The 18,784-nt window shown below is 38.4% G+C and overlaps 1 pseudogene; it reads right to left on the bottom strand.

Annotated features, from left to right (window-relative positions):
* Window positions 1-18,784, bottom strand: part of LOC133386511 (formin-like protein) — a 126,555-nt pseudogene that overhangs the window by 20,392 nt on the left and 87,379 nt on the right.

Raw genomic sequence — 18,784 nt, 5'->3', positions numbered from 1 at the left:
GTATTTATAATCCTTGACAAGTTCAATGTCCTCATTGTCAACTTTAACGTTACATAAATCTTCTGTTGTCATTACTTTAGTTTTTTGACGTTGAGCTGTAGTCCTGCCTTTGTGCTTTCCTCTTTAACTTTCATCAGCATTTGTTTCAAATCATTACTGGTTTCTGCTAAGAGTATGATATGAGAATAGATATGTAAATATATTAACCTAAGGTGCCTAAATTAAGAACATAAGAAGAGCCTACTGGATCAGGCTAATGGGCCACCTAGTCCAGCATCCTGTTCTCACAGTTGCCTATGGGAAGCCCACAAGCAGGACCTCAGTCCCTCCTGCACTCTCCCCTCCTGTGGTTTCCGGCAGCTGACATTTGGAAGCATACTGTCTCCAACTATGGAGGTAGAGCACAGCCATCATGGCTAGTATTTGTCTAATTTTTATTATTATTAAGTACATTCTACACATTCACTAGTAAAGACAATAATGCTGGGAAAAACAGAAGGGAATAGAAAAAGAGGAAGACCAAACGAGAGATGGATTGATTCTATAAAGGAAGCCACAGACCTGAACTTACAAGATCTGAACAGGATGGTTTAACAAATGCTATTGGAGGTTGCTGATTCATAGGGTCGCCATAAGTCGAAATCGACTTGAAGGCACATAACAACAACATTATTCTACACACAGATGGTACTATATTGATGACAATAATGTAGTGCTTTAATAATCCTCATCATCACAGGGTTCAAAAGAAGCTCATGCACGCATCCTATTTATATTCAATTCCACAAGCAGCGTCTCCTGACACATCAAGTGCTGTTCCCTTGGCCTTCAGGCACATATAGGGCTGCAGTAGGAAAGGGGCCTCAAAAGCCCTAGTGAAGATGCAGGACACACCATGCACAGCCCTTCAGATCCCAGCCAATAAAAAACCTTTTGCATGAATGTAAATTACAACTGCAGTTACATTATTATTAGTTGTAGTGCAAGTACTATTAGTGTTCTTACTACAGCTGGTGAGTGAGCCACATCAAGCAATGGTGCCATAGCAGCAATGTTTTGTAAATGAAGACAATTACGAAGATCTTCTCTTTAAATATCCAGAAGTGTAATCCGATTTGCTTCAATAAGGAATTACTGTTGTTCATTAATATTCAGGCAAAACCCCACAATGAATGACAAAGCACTTAAATGCTTGTTTATTTGCTTTTTTGTGCATGCACCTTTTCAGTGCTGTTTGGCATTCAGCGAGGATCTGAATATTAAAAAAAAATGCCAAGTGCCAGCAGTCCCAGTTCTGGATGGAAACGGAAATGACAGGTGCAAAGCATTTTTGAAAAACGCACCATAAGCCCCATGGGGGGGGAGGGAAGTGCCAAATGTTCATTCTGTTCCAAAAAATAAACAACCATCATGCAGATCTATAGAAAACATCTGAGTTATTATTTCTTAGCTGATGTATGCAACCCTGAAATTCAAACTGGGAAAATATATATATAATTTCTGCTCCACTCTTCATCAACTAGATCCCCAAGGTGGCTTACAGAAATTTAAGCAGACTGTATACAAGAAAATAATATTCATAAAATACATTTAATAACACAGAGCTAAAAACAACACAAGCAGCAATGACACAAGCCACAATGATAAGAGAATAAAACAGCATCACAAAATAGAAAAATCTTCATGGCTCACCTGAAGACCAAGAAAGTGGGAACCAACTAGAGACTTCCCAAGAGAGGAAATTTCATAAACTTGGTGCCCTTACCAAGAAGGTCCTGTCATTCACCCCAACAAGACAAACCTCTGAAGGCAACCAGACATGGAGCATGGACCTCAGTGAAAAATGCAATGCGGCCCGATCAGACTGAAAGGGAGAGGTAGGGAAAAAATTTCAGCCTGAGGGCCCCATTTCCTTGGGGTTAACGTTTTGGGGGGCACATGCCAGGGGTGAGAAAAGCAACAATATCGAATTTTACCATTGTACAGTAGGCCAGATTCTAGAAACCTGTGCACACACTCTCTATTCTCCATCCGGACAAGCAAGAAGCATTATCAGAATTAAAGGACACATTTCAGCCAGGCAAAAACACTGAACGAGGGTACAAATCAGGGCCTGTAAGGGGTGTGGCCTGGTTGTGGGGTATGGTCTAGACAGAGTCACAAGGGCCAGATAGAGAGGCCTGGAAAGCATTTGGCCTCTGAGCCTGAGGTTCTCCATCCCTGCCCAAAGTGGAGAAGATGGTCCTTCCAATAGACTAGTCCCAACCCATTTAGACCTTTTTACATAATTACAATTAATCGTGTCCAGAAACCCCATGTCACCCCATGGGCCCACAGTCTAAACAGTCAACCACCATGGAGGTTATTTAGAACCCAATGAGATCTAGAAGAAAATGAGAACCATGAACATCCATGGTGGGGTGGGGTGATGTGAGCCTGGGCTCACCTGAACCTAGTCTTAGAACTTCTTTCCAATGTCAGAGTTCATCCTTTGGGACACATGAAATACCAAAGAGAACATGTGTGGAGCACTATTTCTTCATTACTGAAGGTGGAATCCAACATGGTGCTAAGTCTCTTGTAGGGATGGAGGAGAAGTTTGACTCAGTTTGCATTTAAAGATGAATCCATTGAATTCTCACATTAAGAAGCAATATGAAACACAGCACCTTTGCTTTGAAATAAATGTGTTTAGTGAGATAAATTTGCACTAAAATGCTGAAGAATGTTCCCAAGGGTTTGTTTGTTTTTTAAATTGCAAATTGCTACAGAAATGTGGAGAACTGAATTTAAGACTGGAAAAAAATAGAACTTAGAGAACTGAAACTGACAGATCTTTCCATCCCTTATTCTCATTCCATCAGTGCAAGGATTTCTGCTTGCATAGCATGCCTCCTGCATGCCCGCTACATCTGTTGTAGGGGTTCCCCCAACCCCTCTGCAGCAGATTTAGGGAGGGTGTGGGGCAAAAGCAGGGAAGGAGAGGAAATTCCTATTGCACAAATAGAAATCTTTGCATTGACAGGACATGGTAGTTGAATAACTAGGGTTAAGTCAAGATGTGTAGAGAGAACACAATGCGCTGAGATTTACAGCTGCTGGGAAATTATGCAGAAGCGTTTTGCATCCTTCTTCTACACACTACTTTGCATTAGCTATGCATTCATCATATTTTTTAATTGAAGCCATCCCCCCGTGAAAGGAAATTCAAAGATAATGGTGTTGATGCAAAGAGTCACTTTGTTCAGGAAATACATTAAGAATTTCCACACAAGAAATGTTTGTCTGAGTCACTTAGTGATTTTCCCTACAAGACCCTATTACTCTAATTAAGCATCTTCAAAAATATATTGAGACACTTTCAGATTAACTGTGTAAATTTATTAAAAGCACAGCAGCAGTATGATTTAAAACTTGGCCAGTGCAATCCTAAGCATGTTTCCTGAGACACAAGAAATGCCCCTTGCATTCAATGATATTTACTCCCATGTAAGTGTGTGCAGGACTACAGCCTTTAACTTTTAACAGCCTAATCAAATGAATATTTACTTGGATGTGTGCTGTGTTCAAAAAGCTTACTCCATAGTACCTGTGTTTTAAACTGCAGGCTAAAAGCCGTACTGTGAATTCTGTTAGGCAAAGGTGACACTTTGCCATGTTTTTAGAGGTCACTTTTTAAATTATACTTAAAAATAAAATGTACCAGTATGGCATGATAGGCCTTTTTCATTTCTTCACAGCTTCGAAATAGCTGAGAAAGGTCTCTTTCATATTTCTGAATCAGATTCTGAAACAAAAAGCACAATCTGGAATTATACATGACGAAGAATCTTATGTCACCTTAAAGTTTAATACAAGAGTAATGAGCCCAAGGTTGGCCAGCCCTCTAAAAGCTGGATGCCAGCATGTGTACATGAAAGTGGTTGTGTCCACTTGTTCATAAGAACATCAGAAGATCAAACAAATGGCCCATCTAGGCCATATTTGTACCAAACATTTATTTGACTATTATTCCACTTTAAACTGTCATGGCTTCCCCTAAAGAATCCTGGGAAGGGTAGTTTGTGAAGGGTGCTGAGAGATGTTAGGAGACTCCTTTTCACAGGGCTACAGTTCCTGCAGTAGCTGAACAGTCAGTCCCTCTTCCCAGAGAACTCTGGGAATTGTAGCCCTATGAGGGGAACAGAACGGTCTAACAACTTTCAGCACCCTTCACAAACTACACTTCCCAGGATTCTTTGGAGGAAGCCATGACTGTTTAAAGTGGAATAATAGTGGAATAAATGTATAGCGGGAATGTGGTCCTAGCCCAGCATCCTGTTCTCACACTGGTGAAGCAGATGCCTGTGCAAGAAAGACCTGAGCACAACAACACTCTCCCCACTTGTCTCTCCCAGCAACTGGCATTCAGAGGCAGACTGTCTGTGACATGCATGTGTACACACAGATTAGGGTTGCCAGGCTCAGGGCCTGAGGATGATTCTGTATATTTAAGAGAAGAGAAAATCATTTTATTCATTTATTCATTTATTCATTTATTCATTTATTCATTTATTCATTTATTCATTTATTCATTTATTCATTCATTCATTCATTCATTCATTCATTCATTCATTCATTCATTCATTCATTCATTCATTCATTCATTCATTCATTCATTCATTCATTCATTCATTCATTCATTCATTCATTCATTCATTCATTCATTCATTCATTCATTCATTCATTCATTCATTCATTCATTCATTCATTCATTCATTCATTCATTCATTCATTCATTCATTCATTCATTCATTCATTCATTCATTCATTCATTCATTTATTTATTTATTTATTTATTTATTTATTTATTTATTTATTTATTTATTTATTTATTTATTCATTCATTCATTCATTCATTCATTCATTCATTCATTCATTCATTCATTCATTCATTCATTCATTCATTCATTCATTCATTCATTCATTTATGCATGCATACATGCATACATGCATACATGCATACATACCCCACCTTTCAGCCCAAGGCCCTCAAGGCAGCTTCCAGAAGACACAAATATCAAAATACAATAAAACAATAAATACAATAAAACAATAAAGCAATACAACAAAGCAATACAATTTACAAAACACAATTTACAAGAGTTAAATAACAATAACCATCACACTCTACATTTCCAACTTAACACTTCCAGTGCTAAAATTGGCCCCAAGGTACTGTCTAAAAGCACATAAGTCCATGAGTCCACTACCTAGCTGGAACTAAGCAGGGCTGGGTATGTCAGGCCTGGATGGATATCTGCAAAGAAACCTCACGTATGCTTCCTTGAGTCCCATGATGGAAGGAGACTTGGTGCCTACGGTAGGCCCTTCCTGGTAGCTAACTCGCTCCTTGAAGCAGCTCAGGAAGGCAAAAGTTAGATTAGTCCTGAAGGAACACGCAGGCAAGGCTCCTGAAGAAACAGACCTGCTGCTGTTGCTGTCACCTCCTTCTCCTTCACCGAGCTGGCGCGGCCACCTCCACCGCCACCGGCCCGCCTGCGTGCTTGAGGCCAAGCCAAGGCAGCTGTGGGACCAGCATGAGGAAGGGGTGTGCTGCGTGGGGAAGAGTCTCAATGGGCCTGCCGGCATTGACAGCGCTACTGGTGGCAGGGGCTCTTGCTGCCGCTAAAAGTGCAACTGCTGGGCCCCGGCTCCCAGTCCCAGCTCCCATTGCGCACTCTCCCTCGCTCTGCCTCGGCTCCAGCTTGACTAGCTGGGGCAGAGATGGGGAAGAGCAGGAGGCGGGGGCCAGCAGCCCAAAGAGCACGGCAGCGGCAGGGCTCCCCAGCTGTAACTTTCCTCAGGAACTCCGGAGTCTTGTTGGTCTGTCCAAATCAAAACTGTGGTGGAGTGGAGAGAATCTTAATCTCGGCACCGGTGTACTGAGCGGCAATGAGGGCTTATTCAGCCAAGTGCAGGTTTTCTTGCAACACTGTAATGGGAAAAACCACAAGGTGAAATTCTCCCTTCCCCCTGCACAACTTTTAAAGATACTGAAGACCTCAGGGAGGCCAGGCCTGGCAAGCAAGAGGTTTTCTGTATCGTTAATAGTTGTGCAGGGGGAGGGGAGAATTTCACCTTGTGGTTTTTCCCATTTGAGTGTTGCAAGAAAACCTGCACTTGGCTGAATTTTCTCTTCTCTTAAAGATACAGAATCATTGTCAGGCCCTGAGCCTGGCAATCCTAACACAGATACATACCACACATACAGACCACACACTCATAGGAACACAGCTATCTTTGTCTCTCTCACTCTAATAAAGCATGCAGAGCACTGTTACACACAAACACCACACTCACTTTATTTATTTGTGTGTGTGTGTGTTTAAAGTTTTTTATACTGCCTGCTATTAATAGCCCTTGCAACCCTGTAATGGGAAAAACCACAAGGTGGAATCCTCCCTCTCCCATGCACAACTGCGCCTGGCAACCAAGAGGACGTTTGTATCTTTAAACGTTGTGCAGGGGGAAGGGAGAATTCCACCTTATGGTTTTTCCTATTACAGGGTTGCAAGAACACCTGCACTTGGCTGACTTTCTCTTCTCCTAAAGATGCAGGATCAATCTCAGGGATTGAACCTGGCAACCCTACTCTGGTCTGGCATTCAAAGACAAGCATAAGGCTGCAGCTAGAAGAGAAATTGGCAGTGCATCCATATACCTGAATCTGTTGCATATCCTGAGGATTATTGATTAATATGACTGTGTGAGGATACGCAAGAAGTCTACACTTATCTTCAGATCCTGGACAAAGAAGGGAAATGTTCCATAGCAGTGGTATGCTGGACAGAGGACACAGGGGAACACAGACTTTTTTCAGAGCAGGAGAGATAATGTCCTCTGCTGGAGCAGTAGGGTAATTAACAGACTCTCTTGGCAAGTGAATTTGTTGTTGTTGTTGATTTCTATCCCGCCTTTTGGCCAAAAGACCCTCAAGGCGGCTTACAAAACAAACACAAATATAGAAATACATATCAATAAAAACAGTACAATTTACAAAAACTAAATAACAAGGTAATAACATTATTAAAAGGCAACAATAACAACTTTCAATGAAAACACAACAACAAATCACACTTTCCTAACAAGTGAATAAGGCGACAGTGAGGCTTTCAACTTTTCTCCTTGTTTGTGACAGATTAGCACGGAGGTAGTCAGAGGGTGAAGAAAACATCCAAACAGAGGCTGGATACTTTTCTTTATTCGAGTTTCTACTTCATGCTAAGAGTTTAAATGGTAAAACCTCTTTGCAAGACTGCTTGTATTTCTAATTTTAAAAATTGCATTTCAGTTGGCTGAAGGTCTTTTGCTAAAGCTCAGTGTGTTTTGTAAGTTGAACTTATTGCAGTTCTCAATGGAGCTTACTCAATGGAAACTACACATAGGATTATAGTCAGACAGATTGTAATGTACTATTATGCTATGCCCCCTTTAGGATGCACACCTTAACGCAGTGAGGGGGTTTGAGAGTGTTGAAGAAGCTGAGAGCAATGCTGTCAGGAGTCTAGACCAAGAGGCTAGACTCCCAGCAGGGGCACCCAAGGCGGAATGGTCAAAGCTGAGACGCCATACTAAGATGCATCCAGACACAGAGGAAGGCAATGGTAAACCTCCTCTGAATATCTCTTACCACGAAAACCCTATGAACAGAGTATTCAAAATGCAACATGACATAGTGCTGGAACATGAGACCCCCAGGTCAGAAGGCACTCACTGAGCTACTGGGGAAGAACAAAGGACAAGTACGAGTAGCGCTGTGGCCAATGACACAGCTGGGTCAAAGTCGAAAGGAAGCCCAGAGGCTGATGCACACAGATGCGAAAGGAGAGTCTGGAGTTGTACAACTTACACAATAGAAACATGGAATGTGAGAAGCATGAACCAGGGAAAGTTAGAAATTGTCAAGCAAGAAATGGAACGTATCAACATTACAACATTACAATACTTGGCATAAGTGAATTAAAATGGACAGGAATGGGACATTTTCAATCAGGCAACTACAAAATATTTTATGCAGGAAATGAGAAATTAAGAAGAAATGTGGTTGCTTTAATAGTGAGAAGTGATGTAGCAAAAGCAATTAGGAGCTACAACACAAAGTCTGAGCGAGAGTTATCAATGAAATTAAATGGGAAACCTATTCATATAACCATTGTGACAAAAGGACAAAGAGAACTATTACAATAGTTATTGTATAGAAATAGAAGAGGACAACAAAAAGGGTAGAACAAGAGCCCTATTCCAAAAGATTAGAGAAATGAAAGGGAAATTTAAACTACGAGTAGGGATGTTGAATAATCAACTGGGGAACACACTGACTGATCGAGATGAAATAAAAGGAAGATGGAAGCAATACACTGAAGAACTCTATACAAGAGATGCAGGGATGACAGATTCATTCATGGAGGAACCATATGATGAAGAACCAGAAATTTTAGAATGTGAGGTGAAAGCTGCTCTTAAAATACTTGGAAGAAACAAATCACCAGGAACAGATGGCATACCAATAGAGTTGCTACAAGCTACTGAGACTGAATCTGTTCACATTTTGACAAAAATTTGTCAAGAAATATGGAAAACAATGGCCCATAGACTGTAAGTGTTCAATATATATGCCAATTACAAAGAAAAGGGATCCCAGGGAATGCAGTAATGCTCAAGATTTCATTTTCATTTCATTTTATTAAATTTATATACCGCCCATAGCCGAAGCTCCCTCGGTGGTTCACAACAATCAGCATAAAATACAATGAAACACATATTTAAAACAGTTTTTTTAAAGCTTAAAATTTAAATTTAAAAACATAAACATTTTTACACATACTAAAATGCCTGGGAAAAGAGGAAAGTTTTAACCTGGCGCCGAAAAGATAGTAATGTCGGCGCCAGGTGTACCTCATCAGGAAGACTATTCCATAATTCAGGAGCCACCACTGAGAAGGCCCTCTTTCTTGTCGCCACCCTCCGAATCTCCCTCTGAGTAGGCACCCGGAGGAGGGCCTTCGATGCTGAGCGTAGTGTACGGGTAGGTTCATATCGGGAGAGGCGTTCCATCAGGTATCGTGGTCCCGCGCCGTATAAGGCTTTATAGGTTAAAACCAGCACCTTGAACCGGGCCCGGAAACATATAGGCAGCCCATGCAAGCGGGCCAGAATCGGTGTTATATGTTCGGACCGCCTGGTCCCCATTATCAATCTGGCCGCTGCATTTTGCACGAGCTGCAGTTTCCAAACCGTCTTCAAAGGCAGCCCCACGTAGAGCGCATTGCAGTAATCTAGTTTAGAGCTTACCAGAGCATGGACAACTGAAGCGAGGTCATCCCTATCCAGATAGGGGCGAAGTTGGGCCACCAAACGAAGTTGGTAAAAGGCACTCCGTGCCACCGAGGCTACTTGATCCTCAAGTGACAGTGAAGGTTCTAAAAGAACTCCCAAACTACGAACCTGCTCCTTCAGGGGGAGTGTAACCCCGTCCAGAACAGGTTGAACATCCACCATCCAGTTGGGAGAACCTCCCACTAACAGCATCTCAGTCTTGTCTGGATTAAGCCTCAGTTTATTAGCTCTCATCTAGTCCATTGTCGCAGCCAGGCAACAGTTCAGTACATTGACAGCCTCACCTGAAAAAGATGAAAAGGAGAAATAGAGCTGCATGTCATCAGCATACTGATGGCAACGCACTCCAAAACTCCTGATGACCGCACCCAGGGGCTTCATATAGATGTTAAAAAGCATGGGGGACAAAACTGACCCCTGTGGAACCCCGTACTGGAGTACCCAGGGTGTCGAGCAGTGCTCCCCAAGCACTACCTTCTGGAGACTACCCGCCAAGTAGGAGCGGAGCCACTGCCAAGCAGTGCCACCAACTCCCAAATCAGCGAGTCTCCCCAGAAGGATACCATGGTCGATGGTATCAAAAGCCGCTGAGAGATCAAGGAGAATCAACAGAGTCACACTCCCCCTGTCTTTCTCCCGACAAAGGTCATCATACAGGGTGACCAAGGCTGTCTCCGTACCAAAACCAGGCCTGAAACCCAATTGAAATGGATCTAGATAATCGGTTTCATCCAAGAGTGTCTGGAGCTGGCTGGCAACCACTTATTCGAGGACCTTGCCCAGGAATGGGACATTTGCTACCGGCCTGTAATTGTTAAGATTTTCTGGGTCCAAGGACGGTTTCTTCAGAAGTGGTCTTACCACCGCCTCTTTCAGGCAGCTAGGGACCACTCCGTCTCGCAATGAGGCATTTATCACTTCCCTGGCCCAGCCAGCTGTTCCATGCCTGCTAGCTTTTATTAGCCAAGAGGGGCAAGGGTCCAATTTAGAAGTGGTTGCACGCACCAATCCAAGCACCTTGTCAACGTCCTCAAGCTGTACCAACTGAAGCTCATCCAAAGAATCAGGACAAGGCTGTGCTCTGGATACGTCATTCGATTCAACTGCTATAACATTGGAGTCTAAGTCCCGACAGATGCAAAAGATTTTATCCTGGAAGTGCCTAGCAAATTCATTACAGCGGGCCTCAGATGATTCCACCGAGTCGCTAGGGCCAGAATTCTACAACAAAGGCTCTTGCCATATATGCAGCTAGAAATGCCAGATGTCCAAGCTGGATTTAGAAAGGGAAGAAGCACCAGAGATTATATGTTGGATAATGGAAGGGACCAAGGAATTTCAGAAGAAAATCACCCTGTGCTTTATAGATGACAGCAAAGCCTTTAACTGTGTAGATCATGAAAAACTATGGAATGCTTTAAAAGAAATGGGGGTGCCACAGAATCTGATTGTCCTAATGTGCAACCTATACTCTGGACAAGAGACTACTGAAAGGACAGAATATGGAGAAACCGATTGGTTCCCCACCAGAAAGGGTGTGAGACAGGGGTGTATTTTATCACCCTATTTATTTAATCTATATGCAGAACATATACGAAAAGCGGGATTGGACCAAGATGAAAGAGGTGTGAAAATTGGAGGAGAAATATCAATAATTTAAGATATGCAGACGATACCATACTCTTAGCAGAAACCAGTAATGATTTGAAACGAATGCTGATGAAAGTTAAAGAGGAAAGCACAAAAGCAGGACTACAACAGAACATCAAAAAGACCAAAGTAATGACAACAGAAGATTTATGTAACTTTAAAGTTGACAATGAGGACATTGAACTTGTCAAGGATTATCAATACCTTGGCACAGCCAGTAACCAAAAGGGAGACAATAGTCAAGAAATAAGCAGAAGGCTAGGACTGGGTAGGGCAGCTGTGAAAGAACTAGAAAAGGTCCTCAAATGCAAAGATGTACCACTGAACACTAAAGTCAGGATCATTCAGACCATGGTATTCCCGATCTCTATGTATGGATATGGAAGTTGGACAGTGAAAACGTGGATAAGAGAAAAATCAACTCATTTGAAATGTGGTGTTGGAGGGTTTTTGTCGACTTCCCGGAAGGAGTGCTGGCTGGTGATTGTCTCTGAGTGAGCTCTATCTCAGAGGAAGCTTATTTCAGTTAAAAGCCAGTCAAGAGGAATTTTTGACTGGCGTAAATGTTCTCCAATATAAAAGGGGAACCGAAGAGATTATCCACGGAACTCCATCGAGCTGTAGATTGCTAGATTTGATCAGGAATCCCCCTGAGATAAGAAGGCATTTCTAGCAGCGGAAGACAGAGTCTGGATTTCCAACAGGCTGTGCTGAAAGTAAGCGAGACTTTTTTTCTTTCTCTTTTAAAAACGTTTTTAATGAGCTAGCCTCCTTCTGTCTAAATCTTATCAACTAACTTAAATTACTATCGTAAAAGAGACTTGTTTACGAATCGGCAACTCAGAAACTTGGGTGAGTCACACTTTTTTTGTATTATACAAAGCTAAGGAAGAAGGGAGCAATTCAAAGAACCTGCTTTATTTTTTATGACAAAAAGCTGGCTTAAAGCTGGAATTACAAAGATTAAACGGATAAGAGGCAACTTATTAGATAAGATGATTTGATTATTTGAAGGAAATATATCTGAGAATATTTTTTTTAATTTTTTTTATTTTGGATTAAAAAATTTTTTTGAACGAATCTGCTGTTCGTGTATCTTACTAACTGCTGGATGCTGAGAATTGGATTTGTTTTACATTCCTGAATGTGCTGGAGATAAGAACTGTGTTGGTTAAACAGGCCTGGAATATTAACTTTTTTGTTGCTGGGAGAAAAGAAACTGTTTGCCTCTACATTGGCTAATAATAGAGAAGGTTTTTTTTTTCAAGAATGACAACTAGGAAAGTAGCCAAAGTTTTGGAGCGAAGAGTTTCTTTTTTTTTTTTTTCAATAATTTTTATTCAGATTTTCATAAAACATACAAGACGAAATCATAAAACATTCAAAGACAAAAAACAAAATCAAAAATAGTTAAACAAAAAAAAAAAAAAGAAAAAAAAAACAAAAATAAAAAATAAAAAATAAAGAGTAAAATATTGACTTCCCATTTGTCAAAGATCAAATCAGTTATAAGTCTATAATATATAACAATCCTGTCTCTTAAGTCATATTATAAAATCACTTTCCTCCAGTAGTTATCTTACTTAATCATCAAATCTCATAAACATTACTTTATTCTTTCCACAAAAAGTCAAAGAGAGGTTTCAATTCTTTAAGAAATATATCTATCAATTTTTTTTTCCAGATAAGCATATCGATTAATCCATCTCATTACTAATTATGATAATCTTATTGTCATAACCATAGTCAAAATAAACATTTCAATTAATCCATCACATCAGAATCTGTTAGGTTCAGTAATTTCAGTAGCCATTGTTCTATTATCCCTATTAGTTCCATTTTCCATCTTCCATCTTCAGTAGTCTTGTTAAGTCCAGTAATTTCAGTATCCAATCTTCCATTATCAGTATTCCATAATAATCATGCTGTCAAAGCCATAGTCATATAGTAAGAGTCTGATGGGAATTACCTCTATCCCAAATATTTTCTTGCCATCCATTCTGAATAGGTTGCTGAAATACTGCTGTAAAATCATATCTCTGTTCTTTTTTTCAAAATACACTGGGTCATCTCTTGAAAGTTTTTCCATTGTCACATAGCTGCAGTTAATTCCATAGATTTTCTCTATATTGGGCTCCATCACATCATTCCAGTCCAGAAGATTATCCATGCCATTGATAACTTTATCTCTAGAATCTTCATTAATTTCTTCAGAGATAACATTGAGTTCCAAACAATAGATTTTATTTCTAAAGTCCATAGACTCCAAATCTTGTTCCTGTTCCACGTTTGTTCCAATCTCCGGGATCTCCTCTCTCACAGGGACCCCTGTTCCAGTCTCCAGGGTCTCCTCTCTCACAGGGACCCCTGTTCCAGTCTCCAGGGTCTCCTCTCTCACAAGGACCCCTATGTCTTTAATCTCCTGTGTCTCCAAACAATAGATTTTGTTTCTAAAGTCCATAGACTCCAAATCTTTTTCCTGTTCCACGTTTGTTCCAATCTCCGGGGTCTCCTCTCTCACAGGGACCCCTTCCAGGGTCACCTCTCTCACAGGGACCCCTATATCTTTAATCTCCTGCTTCATTTTACTCAATTCAATTTTCAGCTCCTTACAACCCTGTCGCAGGTTTTGTTTCGTTATCTCAATCTCATCCATTATTTTCTGAAACATAGTTATTTCCAGATTCTCAGCCACTTTCTTAATTGCCATTTTAAAAGAAAAATATAGGAAAACCACTTCTTATTTCAGCAACAATTGGGTTAATACTCCAAACTTGGTGACATCACAGTATACACAGAGCAGACAGCCTTATCTCTCCATGCTTAAGTAAACAAAATGCAGTTCCCAGGATCGAAACAATTAATGGCGGTCGTCAGGAAACAGATTCGTCAAAATAAAATTGACCAAAAAGAGAGTAGTCTCAGACAATATAATATTCTTCAAAATAAAAATCTGGAATAGAAATCCCTCTTCTGTGTATATCTTTAGAATGCAAATCCAGGACAGCTTTTTGCAACAAAAACAGAGATAAGCTATTAATTAGTGAGTAGCAGAGAGAAGTTATGGCTCCCCAGTGAGATGTCAAAAACCGATCAATCTGGCAAATCTCTTTTAAACAGCAACAATTTAAGTCAAGTAAAAGAAAAATATAGAAAGAAGGGTGCTTGCCTGTTAGTGCGTTCTCTCTTAGAAGATAAGATGAACGTTCGCTTTATCAGATAGAGCTTGTTGTTGAAAATCCGTCCCACCTTCGTCGGCTGGACCTCGTCCCATAAATTAATGAGATCTGGTCGTCCCAACAAAAATAGGCTTTGAGGTTAATCTCTTCGTTTCTCCCTACCCGGGAGAAGTTTAATCAGTCAAAAAAAAAAAAAATCTGACTGATATATCTGAATAAGCTTCTTTTGAGGCAGGAGCCCGTCTCAAAAGCAGGCACAGGCTAAGTCACCCTTCCCGGAAGTCGGAGCGAAGAGTTTCAATTGATACACAGGAAGGGATGGACATGTTCCAGAAAATTATGGAGGGATTTAGTGATTTTAAACAAGAGTTGAAACAAGAGATGAAACAGGACAGACAACAACTTAAAGATGAATTTTGCAATATGAAAAAGGATTTTAAAGATTTACAAGATCATATCAAAACAGAAGTGGGTGAGATTAAAAATAACATTGGGCAATTAACACAGGATGTAAAAAATATTAAAGATAAGGTGCAAACCTTAGAGAATAGAATAGATATTACAAATATGGAATTGGAAAAAAATTTGGACTATATTGCTGTTATGGAACTTAGAGATAAAGAACATTGCTTGAGATTCCTTGCAATTCCTGAGGAAACAGGTGAAGATATCAGAGAGAAAATTGTTAATGTTTTGGCAAAATCCTTCGACAGAAACGAAGATCGGATGGAATTTGAAATAGACAAAGTTTATAGAATTAATTCCAGATATGCAACAATAAAAAAAATCCCAAGAGATGTGCTTGTTCATTTTTTAAAAAAGAGGACCAGAGATATGGTTTTGCAACATCATTTTAACAATGTCTTCAAAATTGACGGTAAAGAAATACAGGTGATGAAGGAAATTCCTGTTAGGCTTCTACGTAAGAGAAAAGATTACGCTTTCTTCACAGAAAAACTTAAACAATGTAAAATTCAATTTAGATGGGATGTTCCAGAGGGAGTGATTTTTACATTTAGACAACAGAAGTATCGATTAAATACTGTTCAAAAAGCAAGGGATTTCTTGAGAAAAGCTTCAAAAGGCATGGAAGAAGATAAACTCAAAGATATGGATATAATTCCTGGGAAACAAAGTCAACAGAAACAGGTAGAGGAAGAAAAGGATGATGATGGATCAAAGGGAGCAAAAGGCACAGACTTTTCTAAAATACATGCTTAAAAATGGATTACAAATATCTAACTTGGAATATAAATGGAGCTAATTCATCGCAGAAGATAAATAAAGTATTTCATTATCTGAAAAAATTAAAATTGGATATAATTTGTTTACAAGAAACTCATATTAAGAAGAAAGATTCTAAATATTTAATTTGTAAAACTTTGGGTGAAGAATTTATTTCGGCAGGATTCAAAAAAAAATGGTGTGGTTCTTTATATTAATTCACAATTGTCTCCTAAATTGATATTATTGGATGATAGTGGCAGATTTGTGGGAGTTGAAATCACCATTCAGGGTACAAAAATTTTGATAGTGGCATTTATGCTCCTAATGAAGATAAAACAAGATTTTATACTGGACTTATGGAAAAATTATCAGAGTTTGCATATGATCATTGGTGTGTCATGGGTGATTGGAATGGGGTAATTTCACCAAAAATGGATAGACTTTCTGAGAAAAATATTAAAGAGACACAGGGCAAACTGCCGAAGATCTGTTTCGAATTGATGGAAAATTTAGAATTGGTGGATGCTTGGAGATATATAAATGACAATGCAAAGGAATTTACTTACTTTTCAGAAAGACATAAAACATTTTCGAGGATTGATATTATTTGGATGTCTAAAAATTTAGTGAAAGATATTTCCAAGATGGATGTGTTACCAAAAACCTTTTCGGATCATAATCCAGTGATGTTGACTTTAAAAAAAAAAATCTTGGATTTAGATGGAGACTAAATGAATCTTTATTACAGAATGATAAAATAGTGCAGGAATGTAAGAAGAAAAAGAGTTTTTTTTAACACAATTTACATAAAGGAACAGATGAAAAAATTGTTTGGGATACAAGTAAAGCATTTATGAGGGGATATTTTATTAAATGTAATTCTGAATTAAAAAAGAAGAAACAACAGAAAATGCAATTGATCTTGGAAGAAATAAAACAAAAAGAGGAAGAATTGAAAAAGAATCCAACTAAAGCTTCTACTGTAAATCAAATTAAAATGTTACAGAAACAAGTGTCAATGTTGACAGTTAGAGAAATTGAAAGGAAATTAAATTTTGCTAAACAAAGGACTTTTGAATTTGCAAATAAACCGGGGAAATTGCTAGCATATATCAATCAATCAATTGATTGATTGATTGATTGATTGCTAGCATATAAATTAAGAAAAGAACGACAAAAAAATCTTATTTTAAAGATACAAGAAGGAGATGAGATGTTGACAGACAATTTAAAAATCCAAAGGGTTTTCCATCAATATTATTCAACTTTGTACAAGTGTCAGGAAATTCCCTCAGAAAAAATAGAAGAGTATATATCCAAACAGAATTTGCCTAAAATTACAGATCTTCAGAGACAAGCTATTAATGTTCCTATTACGTCAAGAGAAATATCTGAGGCTATAAGTAAAATTAAATTAGGAAAGGCGCCAGGACCGGATGGACTATCAGCAATGTATTACAAATGCTTGGAGGAGGAACTTTTACCACCTTTACAGTATACAATGAATTCTATTTTACAAGAGGGGAAGATACCGGATAGTTGGAAAAATGCCAATATAACATTAATACCTAAAGAGGAGCAGGATTTTTTTTTTCAATTAATTTTTATTCCAATTTTCAAAACAAGAGGAGCAGGATTTAACTAAAACAAAAAATTATCGGCCAATATCTTTACTGAATAATGACTATAAAATTTTTACAATGATTTTGGCTGAAAGAATGAAAATAATATTGCAACAATTTATTCAGGAAGATCAAGCGGGGTTTTTACAAGACAATTACGTGATAACGTCAGGAATGTTTTGAATGTGTTGGAATATCTAGAACAACGAAATGACATACAAGCTGCTTTGATTTTCTTGGATGCTGAGAAAGCATTTGATAATTTGAATTGGAAATTTATGTTTAAGGTTCTAGAGCAAATGGACTTTGGAGATAATTTTATAAAATGGATCAGATCGATTTATACATCACAGAAGGCACAGATAATTGTCAATGGGGATTTAACGGACTTATGTGAAATACAAAAGGGTACAAGACAGGGATGTCCATTGTCCCCCCTTCTATTTATTCTGGTTTTAGAAGTGCTGCTTAGAGACATAAGGCAAGACAAAAGGATTTCGGGAATAAAGATAAAAAAAGAGGAATATAAATTGAGAGCATTTGCTGATGACTTGATAACTGTATTAGAAAATCCCTTGGAAGGAATCAAAGTATTGATGGATAAATTAGAAGAATTTGGACCATTAGCAGGATTTAAGATCAATAATCAAAAACGAAGATGTTGGTGAAAATTTTATCTTTAAGAGATCAAAAAGAGTTAATGGAGAAGATAGATTTTAAAATAGAAGAAAAGGTGAAATATTTAGGTATCATTATGACAAATAAAAATTCAAAGTTGTTTCATAATAATTATGAAAAACTATGGACAGAGATTAAGAAAGATTTGTTAAGATGGGATAAATTACAGTTGTCATTAATGGGTAGAATATCTGTAATAAAAATGAATGTATTGCCGAGAATGATGTTTCTATTTCAAACAATACCTGTCATATTCTCTGATCTACCTTTCAAACAATGGCAAAAAGATATTTCTAAATTTGTTTGGCAGGGGAAAAAACCAAGAGTTAAATTTAAATTATTACAAGACGCCAAAGAAAGAGGAGGGCTGGGATTACCAAATTTGAGACTTTATTTTGCTGCTTGTTGCTTAGTCTGGATAAAGGAATGGATTCTATTGAGGAATAAAAGATTATTGGATTTGGAGGGTCACAACCTGAAGTGGGGATGGCATGGATATCTATGGTATGATAAAGTAAAAGTTAATGTGGATTTTAATAATCATTTTATAAGACGTCCTTTGTTGAATATATGGAATAAATACAAAACAAGGGTTTTTTTGAAAATACCACTATGTGTTTCAAGTCAAGAAGCATTTTATAGAAGAGAAATGGCTGGAAAAGAGAAATGGTTAACTTACCAAGAACTATTAGAAAATGTGCATGGTGAATATATAATGAAAGAGAGAGAACAACTAATAAAGGAAGGATATAGTTCACAATGGTTTGCCTATTTACAATTGTTAGAAAGATTTAAAATGGACAAGAAAATGTATGGGTTTGAAATAAATAAATCTGATTTTGAAATAGGTTTGTGTACAAATGATGAATGCATAATTGCAAAAATGTATAATTTTTTATTAAAAATGGACATGGAAGAAGAACAAGTAAAAGAGTGTATGGTTAAGTGGGCAAAAAAATTTGGTTATAATATACAAGTGGATCAATGGGAAAATATGTGGAAAAAAGGTTTGAAATTTACATTATGCTATAATCTTAAAGAAAATTTTTA

The sequence above is a fragment of the Rhineura floridana genome, chromosome 6, assembly GCF_030035675.1.
Source record: "Rhineura floridana isolate rRhiFlo1 chromosome 6, rRhiFlo1.hap2, whole genome shotgun sequence".
Classification (NCBI taxonomy): Eukaryota; Metazoa; Chordata; class Lepidosauria; order Squamata; family Rhineuridae; genus Rhineura; species Rhineura floridana.
The sequence above is the reverse complement of the archived record's forward strand: the minus strand, read 5'-3'. Positions and strand labels throughout refer to the sequence as shown.